At 36.0% G+C, this 12,886-nt stretch overlaps 1 protein-coding gene across 2 annotated transcripts in view; it reads right to left on the bottom strand.

The window, feature by feature from the left end:
- Positions 1-12,886, bottom strand: part of LOC145671914 (uncharacterized) — a 611,327-nt gene that overhangs the window by 397,376 nt on the left and 201,065 nt on the right. The gene's annotated exons all lie outside the window — the stretch shown is intronic.

The following is a 12,886-nucleotide window of genomic DNA, read 5'->3' as shown; positions in this document are numbered from 1 at the left end:
GGTATTTATTATTCTAATCAAGGTAATAATATTTCACTCGCCGAATATCCTAATGGTTATACTCTACTGGTGTTTGATTTAACTCCCGATTCTAGTGCTAGTGCTGCATTTCATACTAGTCCACAACGGCAAGGAAGTGTACGCCTAGAGGTTCATTTTAAAGAAGCATTGCCATCTCCTGTAACAGCGATTATTTACGGTGAATTCTCCTCAGAATTAGAAATTGATTTCCAGAGAAAAATATATATTAATTAAACAAAAAAATGTTAAATACACTTGAACTTTATGAGGCGCTACAACAAAATCTGCCTAAAAACCATTTTATTGGAGTATATGCTGCAGATGAGCTACCACTGTTTATTCATACATTTCCAGCAGCCATAATTATAAATACACATTCTAGTGATAAGTCTGGGGAACATTGGGTTGCTGTTTATATAACTAATATGCGTGTGGGGGAGTATTTCGATAGCTATGGTATTCCACCTTATGTACATCATCATATAAGGTTTTTAAAACGAAACTGTCTGTATTATACATGGAATAAAAGACGAATTCAAGGTGATTTATCTCAATTTTGTGGACATTATTGTTTTTTATATCTAACATGCCGTGCGTCTGGTTATTCACTACGCAATTTCTTAAACAAATTTTCACTTACCACTATTGATGCTAATGATATTATGCTCTATTCATTTATGAGATGGTCACTGGCGCGGGATTAAGTTCTCCGTAAACCGTGTGTGTGATGGTCCCTGGCGCGAGATTAAGTTCTCCGTAAACCATGGTCACTGGCGCGAGATTAAGTTCTCCGTAAACCATGTATATGTGATGGTCACTGGCGCGAGATTAAGTTCTCCGTAAACCATGTATGCGTGATGGTGGTTGACATGAGATTATGTGTGTGTGAATAACCAGACGTCGTTATTTTTTTAAACTCTGCTAAAATATCTACAAAATGAATAACCTAACCTTTTAACTCCGCCATTGCCGGTCCCAAGCCCTGGATGAGAAAGGAGGAGGGAAGGTTCTAACAGAACGAGTACTTATGTATTATATGCTATGTTCAAATAGGGGTGGAAAAAGAGAACAAATCTGCTATGTTAAAATAAGGGGTGGAAAATATGCTCATAAAAGAGAATGAATACACCCTTATTATGTTACGTATTCTTATCTGTTATCTGCTCTGCTGTGTGTTACGTAGTCTGATGTTCGTAGGGGTTGAAAAAGGGAATGAATCTTATGTAATTTCTGCTATGTTCAATTAGGGAAATATGCTCATAAAAGGGAATGAATACACCCCTAAACTGGAGGTGGTTGTGTTTATTATCTGATCTGCTATGTGTTCGTACCTTGCTATGTGTTCGTAGGGGTTGAAACGAGTACACCCCTAAAATACTGTGTGTTCATAGTCTCTGCTATGTTAAAATTAGGGGTTGGAAAATAAGCCATGCTCTTTTATTAACTGTGTTTTGTATTATCTGCTCTGCTGTGTGTTCATTGTCTCTGCTATGGGGGTTGAAAAATATGCTCATAAAAGGGAACGAGTACACCTTTGTTATGTGTTACGTACTCTTATATGTTATCTCTGCTCTTCTATGTGTTCGTAGGGGTGGAAAAGTGATCATAAAAGGGAACGAGTACACCCTTAAAATCTGCTCGTAAAAGAGAACGAATACACCCCCTTAAAAGTGCTCATAAAAGGGAACAAATTCACCCCTAACATGGAGGTCGTAAAAGATCGTGAGCTGACGGGGCGTGGGTCATAGCGTATCGTGAGACAGTGGAAAATTGAGTCCTTGCTCTCAGGAGACCATGGAAAAAAAGGCGATTTTTCAGCTACCGGGGGTCAGGTGTCTCCCATCTACTAATGAGCATTACTATCTAAATAGAGGTGACCTAATAGATTAAAGAATTTGTCTTCAGAACAACAACTGGTAGTTAATTGTTAACTCGTAGTGTTTTCCATCGTTGGATAAAGGGAAAATGTCTGCCTATTAAACGGTTTATTCGTTTCACAATAAATGAAATTTCAACGTTGAATCAACGTATGTATTACTAAGATTGGTGGTGGCGCCAGTGCCGTAAACATTGAAGTGGGATGTGATCCTTCATCCTTCATATGCCCGTCTCTTCCATCTTTCATCTTTCGTATTTGGTCCAATTTGAAATATAGAAACATTTTAGACCGAAAGCCTATACTTTCCAGTAACATTGCTCTCTTATGTCTCATCTTTTTTTCATATCTTTAATCGCTATCTAGATGGCCTATGCAACCAGACTTATGGGACACAGTTTATTTATACAGTACACTCACATCCTATATAATATACTGTATATACGGGGATAATGTGTGCAGATGGACGTTTGTTGTTCATGAAAGTAATCATACTTCAGATGTTTTTAATAATATTGAAAACAAATCTTTCACAAAACCTGTAACACATTGTTAGAAATCCCTGAGAAATTGAATCGTTGCAGAATGTTGGGTGCAGCTACACTGCAACAGAAAAAAAAACTTATTCCTTGTCCATTTTGTTGAAATGATCTGAATATTTTCTTCAAGAAACGTAGCGTTCAGAAAACAATGCTTTGAATAAGTAAATTTCTCCACCAAAAAAACGGGAACAGTAAATGAAAAATTGAAGTTGGGGCACACATGCATTCAATTGGTGCTATTAGGTTTAAAATGAATGAAAATAAGTTTTATATAATTTCAAACTTAGTTTTAAATTCTATATAAGAAGTGCTCTCAAGGTACTCGTATTAGTAACCCCTGAATCAAAAGACCAGCCTAAAAAAATAACTATATGCATGTGAGGGAAATGAATGAGAATAAAGTGTAACAGTTTCAAAAGTTTCAATTCTGTAAAAATTCTCCAAAGAAAACTGTCATAGTGTTTCTGAGGTCAACTTGAAAATTTTAAGCGATAACTGTTACAAAAAGTAGTGTTTTCTAATTCTCGAAGTTAAAAAAGTTACTTCGGAGTCTGAGGGAGAAGCCCCGAGAGGAGCTTTGGGGACGAAACCCACATGCGTAGAAACATGGAATATGAGGGCCTATGCCTACGCTTGGTTCTTCGGTGTCCTGGTCAGGGCTCCTTGCGGCGGATTATCAGGGTTTTACGGTAATAGATTTTCACAGTATTCTTCCGAGTTCATCCGCAGGTTAGTAAGCACTGTGCTAGCTTTTTCTCGAATTACTGGGAAAGAATCCTATTTACAAAATTTTAGCTTGATTTTGCTAATAGCAGCGATGTTCATGAGACGATATTTGAGATTGTCTCAGGGTAATGTAGTCTCGTCTCGTTTTCGCGAGAATGTAGATTACACTTTATAACTAGCGCGAGCCAAAAGCCATATTTGTAACAAGTTTTGGCTATTTTTGTCTCATGGTAGCTAGCTACCTCAGCCTTTTAAAACGGGAGTAATAACAGTGTACAGAAAAATAGTCGGAAACGTTGTTTCATTTAGTCGTCCGTTTTAGACCCCTTGCATATTTTAGTTCATTCCAAGATGGGTCTAAACGCGCCGGAAAAGATCTGAATAGACCCCTTGGATATGAGGCGTTTCTATCTATCTCAACTTACAACAAATGGCTACAGCGAATCAAATGGCATACTTTGAATCAATAGTGTGTGGGCAGCGCGCTGACTTCCAATATTATTTATTTATTTTTTTTTTTTTTGAAACAAAGATTTGATAGCTCATAATGTAAGGGTTTCCCAATTGCCTTAAAACACGAGAGCAACACCCTAATAGTCATAATAAATTAAACTGTGAAGGAAAGAAATTTCGAAGAATCAATTACGAGAAGATAACTTACAGCTTAGAAGCTGAAACAAAACAATCTTATATAGAAAAATAGTCACGTGATGAAAAAAGCAGTTGGAGACAGAAATAGTTTTGTACTGTTAATATATTAAAGTATTAGCAGAGAGTGGTGGGTCTGGTGTAACCAAACATACTAAACCTAAGAACATCAACATATTGTAATATAGTAATCAAAAATAGAAAATTTTCATCATGAGTTTAAAATACTTTTGCATCTGTATGTACATAAAACCATTTGCTAACTTTTATTTTCAACAGAATGCTTGGTTACAGGATTTTCCGATTGCAAATCAGTAAAGATTACCGATGCTCGACCAGTAAACACACATCCTGCTTTGACCTCTACTGATACACATATTTGTGGGCAAGTAAACCTCAGTATGATGAAGCCGTAGTTACTCTGTTATTGTATACGTAAAATCTCTAATTCTATAGCTTTATACTCTGCAGTTTTTACATACATTTTTGAACAAGTTAAAATTGCTCTTTCTAATTGTGTACTATTAGTCTACTAATCTCGACTGTGTCCAGCAGAATACTTCCTTACAAGTACACATGCATGCACAGAGGCATCACTTTCTAGTAGCAGAACCCTGGCAGGACTGGACTAAATCATCTGGAAACCCGGGGCTAGAAAAAAAATAGTGAGCCCTGTAGACTTTGCTTAATACATTTCTGTGAAAGTGCAATAGGAAAGTTAAGAGAATAATATTTTTGGTCATATTTTATCTTATGATGATTGTATCTTGTATGATTCGTTTTAGACAGCCAGTTGAGATTTTGATCAAATTGGGGGGCCCCATCCGCCTTTAGGCTCAGGGCTAGAGCCCCTAAGCCCTCCTTAACCCGGCCTTGATCCGTGGGTAGAAAATGAAATGAAATCCTTGAGTTTTATGTCCCACGATTATGCCGGATAGGCTAAAGGAGACGGTGATGGTGAGAAATGAATGAAATGGCGAAATGAAGAAATTGGGAGGAAATAGGAAAATCCTGAGGAAACCCACGTACACGGTGTTTGTCCACCACAAAGTTCATTTGGCGTGAGCTGGGATCGAACCAGGAACCCCAAGCACCAGAGGTGAACGCTCTACCACTAAGCCAATGCGGCCACTAATCCCTGGGTAGGTTTAACAATATTTTTATTTAATTATGCTATATCAATTTCTGTTGTTCATAGAACTTTCGTGTGGCCTTAAACTTAAAGTAATTTGACAATAATTGAATTTAAAAAAACGCAAAATAACTATAGAAGAATATACTCTAAACACAAACTGCACAAAACATAAATTTAGATGAGAAATTAGAGTAAATATTGGCATATTAAGAAACATTAGAAATTTTTAAAGTTGGAAAATTAAGTGCATTAAAAATGTTTACTTTGCATTGGAATGATCATATTTTTTAAATAATATAAACAATAACACACAGTGGCGTATTTAGGAGGGTCTTCCGGGCTTAAGCCCTCGGAAATCTTACTTACTATAGTAAAGTAAATGAAATATCTTGCAAAATTTTCACATTTACATTCAAATCCCCCCCGAAAGTTAGCAAAGCCCCTCCCGAAACGAAATCTTAAATACGCCACTGATAACACATATTGCAATTCTCCACTCATTCAATCTAATGATTGTAATCCTTCTCTCTTTGAATTATAAAATCTGTAAATCCGAGAATGTTAACACAAATAAAAAGTAGTTGTTATTAATGATCCTATTAGCTATGGTGATTACTGAGGGAGTAATCAAAATTCGTATTACAAAATTGTCAATTAAAGAAACACTCATTTTGGAACAGGTTGGCCCATTTTGTAAGTGCGCATTCATGGTATGGCTTCCACATATAAGGGCACGGGTTCAATGAGATGACATATAGGTCTATCTTTCATGTTTAACTTAAACCAAACATACTAGTGTCCCTTCGTTATTTGATATACATTTAGGCTTTATGCCTAACTTACCATCCATCCAACTGGAAGCTTCCAAATATCTAATTCTTAATTGGGTTGTAGCCAGGGAAGTGTGGGGTAAATGACAAAGTATAAATAAATCATTATGCGTACCTCTAAGAAGCCTGCGGTGATTGGAGCGCGGTGACTAGAAACTGTTTGCCACTAGATGGATTTAAAATACTTTTTCCGAAGTTAAATATTTTCCTTACCAAAAGCGTAAGAGTAGTGAACTTTGAATGCATACTACAGGTATCTCTTTACTGTTTCATAAGTCAAGACTAATCTAATTCGTTTCCGTGTATCCCGACTTGTTTTTTCCCTTTTTTTTAGTTCTTGTGAAAGCTGATAGATCAATTTTCAAGATGTAATATATACACTTTCAGTTTTTTCCCAAACTTTTCGCTGGTCTAGTAATTAACACGCGTCCTTGGTTCATTAGATCATGGGTTCGATTCGTGATGAAAGAGTACCTAAATTTTAAAATATTATGGTCGTTCACATTCCATATTTCACTGTAGATCTACGTCTTATATAGCCTTGGTGCATAAAAGAGATGCTAAACTTCAATAATCATCATAGTCTTTCCCCACATACTTGTAACCGGTTTGAGTATTATGAAAGTTGAAACACATTTAGTTTGCAACATCATACTTGAAAAAGGACTTTGACCATATTTCGTGAAAATAGTGGAGCTTCCAAAATGATTTTTTCTACGGAGGATACTGAATCCTCCCACACTTGATAATAGATGAAACGGGAGAACCCAGAGAAAACCGATGCACACGGTGTTTTTCTATTCCAAATCTGACTTGGCAGTAGCCAACCATCGAACCAGGAAACGCCACCATAAACGGTCTACCACTTTATCAATAAGATATTTATAAACTATACCGAAAAGATGTCCCAAATTGTAAGTGCTACATCAAGTGTTTAATGTTTTACGTTTCTATTTTAATGTTTTTGTGTATTTATCTTTTTATTTATTAAGTATTCCGAATTACTTGGAATTAAGATGTGTTTTGTTTACTTGGATGACTGTACTTTTAGTCATCTTGGTATAATGGTAGAGTTGGAAACTAGTATAATATTTCTCATTTAAAAAAATCCCAAATGAGATGGAAGAAATATAATGGATATATGTAGTTTGATACTATAATGCTACCACAAGCTCTTATGTCATGATTATTGCTATTCTCGTTGCTATAGTGACTAGCACTCACGACTTTGGTACGTGGGGTCCCGAGTTTGATTCCCGGTTGAAAAAGAACAGAAATTGGAACGCACAAATGTAGTTCGGATTCCACCTCGAACTTTAGATTCAAGTGTCTAATAGCCTTACTGCTGAAAAGAAACACTAAACTTCAAATCACTATCAGATGAGCATAATTTAAGTTTCAGTAAACACTTTAAGAAAAGTATGTTGGTAGCACTGATCGTCCTGCTTAGACCCCTCCGTCCCATTTAAACCCCTATCGTCCGGCTTAGACCCATTTTTGGTCCTCAATAGACCCATTCGTCCCGTATAGACCCCTTGTGTATTTTCGTGCATTGCAAAAGAGGTCTAAACTGAACGAAAACGTCCGGAATAGACCCATTGCAGCTACCTATCTATCTATCTATCTATCTATCTATATATATATATATATATATATATATATATATATATATATATATATATATATATATATATATATGCATTTATATATATGTCTGTGTGTGTGAATTTGAAAACATGTAAACATTTATCCCAGCCTTAAACACTGCTTTGGATTCATTTAAGAATATGACAAAAGTGGAATGTTATTTTCTTTTGAAAAGAGAAAAGGTACAAAATGCAATTGTAACCTCCTTTTTTTTTACAAGCATCGGGGGACCACAGTTGGACAACTAACGTCATCTCGACAAAAATTGGTGGCCTTGCAGCGACGATAAGCGGTGGCCACACTTCAGTTTCGATAATTATCCTATCAGCGGCTCACTAGCGGCAGAGACACTACGAAACACCAATGAAGTATATGGGCGCGAACCACTGACCTTTTGATTACTAGATACGTGTTCTTCCGATTTCGCCACGGAGACGATAAAGAAAACCTTACTTGTAGAGGGATAAATCGTTAGGCCTGTTTTTAATTTATCCAATGAGAGTGGTTCTTTTAACTGTGTATATTCGGACAATAATCGTTTGGGATCAGATAAAATGCGTTCCCCATGTAATAATTTTATAACAAAATGACATGCATATTTTTTACTTTATTTCAGTCTTCCATATTCGCTTTCTAATGATCGGCGACAGTTGCCATCTAAATTTATACAATTATACGGACTCATCTCAAGATTTTTCGCTTCATGCTGTAGAGACAGGGATTACTCTTGATCCCCGGAGCTCACTTTAGTATCAATTCGTCAGGAAAATAATATATAATAATGACTGCACGCACAAGACTGACGATAGTTCGTGTTGGTCCCTTAGCGATTCTCCACGAAAAATACAAGAAACGCGGAATAAAATTAAATTCTCGCTGCTACCCGGTGGTAACCTCAACAACTGGACTCTAGATATCTGTTTCGACTCAACGAAACCCCGCCACCAGTGGCATACTAGCGGAAATCCTTCGACGTGTCACTATATCGACGATCGACATTTACCGGCAAGCGGATCTCTAGGTGTTGGCGTCTTTTGCAGTATGGAGAATTGTAGAGACAACTAAGAAAAATGCATTCAAAGTATTTATATAACTATTCAAACCACATAGAACATAAGATTATCATGTATCAGCGAATATCATCAATTTATTATTCTATGAGCCTGACCAACGGAAAGTGGCTAAGCGGTTCTTTTAATCTGTAAGCTTTGTATTTTAGATTTCGGCTTTCCCTCTGAAAAGCTGTGTCAAATGCCAGAGTAACAAGGTTTGTTTTGTCTACAATGGAAACCTATAATTCTGCCTAACAGAAATTGAGGGACATTCGAAAAGATTAAAATTAAATATTGGGTACTCTAATGTTCCATACGTTAATAAATCCCATACTGCATGGACCTAGCTGCAGTCGTTGCCATTTACTAAGCTAGAAGAATTCTCTCTAACAGGACAAGTAAATTAGTTACTCGGAATATTTAGACCTTTGACCCAAACTATAGCCCTCAACTTGAAATGAATTAACTTTGCCTGGACCCCCGACTTGACAACTTACCAAGAGCACTAAACTCTCCAGGGATCAAGCTCAGAAGTCTGAGTATAGATGCAAGAAAGGAATTTACTGAATTGGAGAAGTAGAATTGAGTCTTTTGGAAACATACATGAACAATTTGCTGGTACTTTTTAATGAAAGAATAATAACATTCTGTACCTGTGTAAATATCTAGACATTAGGTTTGTTATAGGCACTAGGCTTCCAACACGCCCCTGATTGATAAGATTTTTACCGAATTTTCTAAACAGACCTAAAGCACTATTGTTATACAACATAAACATTAAACAGACAACGCTAAAGACATATTCCAGAGACATTGAGGAATCATATTATTACATCTGTGTAGTTAGATGTGAATCATTATTACAAGAATAGCAGTTTATTGCTATATTAATAAAATTACAGGAATAATCTAGAAAGTGCTGCTTGGCGCAGTAGGACAATAGAGTTATACTGGCCTATAAGACAAACGTATACGGCATGACGCCACGATGTTTAGTATATTCCTTCAGCAGATTCACACAAAATAATGCTTGCTACTCTTAAATTAAGCCTAATAGAAAACTTTGTAAAAACTGTGGGCAGCTCGAACGAAAATTCACTTCGTACATTTCTATCTAGGCTTTATCCCGATAACTTAGAAGCTATGAAGAGTGATCGGAATGAAAATTTTATCTCCGGTAGAATCCTCGTATGATGAATGACTTCTGGTAAGTTTTGTTCTAGTAGACGAAGCGTATTACAAGAGAAAGAAAGAACTAGAAATTTAAAATCATTTGACATTAGTCGCATATTTTGATTTCGTACCGCCATAGAAATTATATAAGTACGAAGTGTGAGATTTTTAATAATTACGAAAAATGTGTTTCTTTAAAGAAGTATAACATACTAGATAAAATTGAAATATTGATCAAAATTATAATTTAAATCAAATTACAGATTTTATTGGGTACATTAAGGTAAGTGTAATTAATTGTCAAAAATATAGATATTAAATGAATCTTGCTCAAATGAAACACTAATTTAGCGAAAGCAACATTAGTTTATTGTATTATGTGTAATCTTATCTAAATAAAGAATGCATTCTCTACTCATATTACGTAATTAAATAACTAATTTAGTTAAATAACCAAAAATTTTGTATCAACAAAATTAATGCAAATCTGGTTTTCACCAGAATTCAATTCGCTTCAGTCACACAAATCCTTACATATTAGGAAGTGCTTAATCACAATTCTCGGTTGTTATATTTAATATGAGAAAATGGTGCCAGAACGTGTATTAGCGATTGTTGTATGTTTAATGCAAAATTTCAGAATGTATTTGCTCTAGATGGTTGTTAATTGTGGGCACCAAACGATTGTGTATTTGTCGTTCGTAACTACTAACCTATAAACTACGGGATATTTTGATTTCAAAATACTCTGTTTCTTGTCTTAACTGTGGATATTTCGATTCAATGATACTGAAATAACTTTTGTAACACGTTTTGTGTCATGTGTCTTCGATAAATAGGAGTGAAGAAATTGACTTCTTTGAAAACCCCCTACGAAAACGCTTTAAATGTAGTTTAAATGTTAAAGGTAAATTACCTTCGTAGTTCAAAGGTTACAGAATTTACCTCCGTAGTTTAAAGGCTAAATGATAGGTTTCTTTACCAGATGCTAAAGAAATTAGATACGGTAGGCTACTTTCTCATACATGAAGCCTCGCGTTTAGTTCTACCTGGACAATGATGGTGAACATTTTCACCATCTCCAATATCGGCACGTTTCTGATTATATATTATAAAATTAGTTGAGTAGAGTAATTGAGGAATATAACATATCTTTTTCAGAAACCACTGTATTAGTGAAGTGTTCAAACTACTGGGATAGAAAAGTCAAGGAAGCCATAGCAAGGTAGCAATGTTAACAAAGATATCGGCCTACGACTCAGCAAATCAAAAGAACAACAACGAAAACAAAACAACTAAATCAGGACGTGCATAGACATATAGAAACATAGTCAACCAATCAGAATGATTACATAGACTTGCGCTAATTTTGAGTCTCTACCGATCATTCATATTCTGCCTTTTTGTTTACCAGCACTTATATAAGGAGTGTTTCTGTTTGTTTCTCTCACAACATACACACCTTGAAGATGATAACAATGTGATCAGTTCTGGAAACGTTGCACAACGTTAATTTACCTGTTTGATAACACTGTTTAACAACGACAATGTAAATTGAACAAAATCAGCTAATTCTTATTGATTTTGTGGTGCTGATCATGAATTTGAAAGTTATTTTCGAATATTAGCTCTACTTTTCGTTTTACAGGCATGTCTAATAATAACGCTTTAAAAATAAATATATTCGCTTAGTTTGGGGTAAAATGTTACACTGATCCGGCAACACTGGAGAAACTATATGAACGCTTGGTTTCATTGTGTTCCTTATCTCCGTAGTGTTCTGCTATTGTTAGAAAAGACAGGTTTAGTGCAGTTATCAGCGTTTCGGGTGTGACGTTTGTGTAGTGCAGGACATAAAAATACAACTACAAGTACGCAAAAATACCGGTATTTCGAATGTATATTTTCAGATAGTTCTCGGAACTATTTTAAGTGACATTTTGAGGATTTAAATAAACAAAAATGCCGCGAAATTGTGTAAACAGTGCGGATAGCTTCTGCTACGTGTGTGGGGAAGTGACATTTTCCTCACAAAAGCAGACTATAACACCACCAATAAGAAAAGCCTATCAATATTATTTTGGTTGTAAAATTGGAGACCAAGATAAATCTTGGGCACCCCACATTGTGCGTAACACTTGTGCCAAAAATCTAAGAAATTGGATTAATGGGAAGGGGCGCTCAATGATTTTTGCAGTGCCCATGATTTGGAGGGAGCCAAGCGACCACATCAGAGAATGTTATTTTTGTATGGTTCCTTCCGTCAAGAAGGGAATTTCCACGAAGAAGAAGCGGGCCTTGATCTATTCTAACATTCCTTCTGCAATGTGCCCTGTTCCACATGGAGAAGGACTACCTGTTCCTGACCCACCTAAAGAATACGATCTTTTTTCTGATGATGATCAAGAAGTTGAAGCTCCTGAATCAAGTACTTCGAAGAACCCTACGTTTGTTGTAGAAGAACCTCCATGTGAACCACATAGACTTACTCAAGAGGAACTAAGTGATCTTATCAGAGACTTGGACCTCTTGAAAAGCAAAGCCGAAATGTTAGCGTCACGCTTAAAGAAATGGAATTTATTGCAGAAAAAATTAAATATTTCAGTGTATTGGAATAGGGAGAGGATGTTCACTTCATTTTTTACTATGGAAGACACACTTGTGGCATGTACAGATGTAAATGGTCTCATGAGGGCACTTAAAATTAATTACGAACCTACGGAGTGGAGGCTCTTTATAGATTCGTCCAAGGTGAGTTTAAAGGCAGTGCTTTTACATATTGGAAAAGAACTTCCTTCAATTCTGTAGGTTACGCAGTTCATATGAAGGAATCTTATGAAAACTTGAAACGTTTACTTCAAGCCATTAAATATTACGATTTTCAGTGGCTCATTTGTGGTGATCTGAAAGTAATAGCACTGTTGCTAGGTATGCAGTTAGTGTATACAAAATATTGTTGCTTTATATGTGAATGGGGCAGCAGGGATCGTGGATCTCATTGGAGTACCGCAAAAGTGATTGGAGTACCAGAGAAACTCTTCAGCCGGGAGTGAAAAATGTGCAGCATGAACCACTGGTAGATCGTAACCGAATTTTGCTTCCCCCTCTATATATTAAATTAGGTCTTATGAAAAGTTTTGTTAAGAGCATGAACCAAGAGGGTGAGGCCTATAAGTACCTAGGAGGACAATTCAATCGATTAAGTGACGCCAAAGTTAAAGAGGGTGTTTTCATAG

This window comes from Thermobia domestica, chromosome 15 (genome assembly GCF_964235325.1).
Source record: "Thermobia domestica chromosome 15, izTheDome1.hap1.1, whole genome shotgun sequence".
Classification (NCBI taxonomy): domain Eukaryota; kingdom Metazoa; phylum Arthropoda; class Insecta; order Zygentoma; family Lepismatidae; genus Thermobia; species Thermobia domestica.
This window is presented reverse-complemented; position numbering and strand designations above follow the sequence as displayed.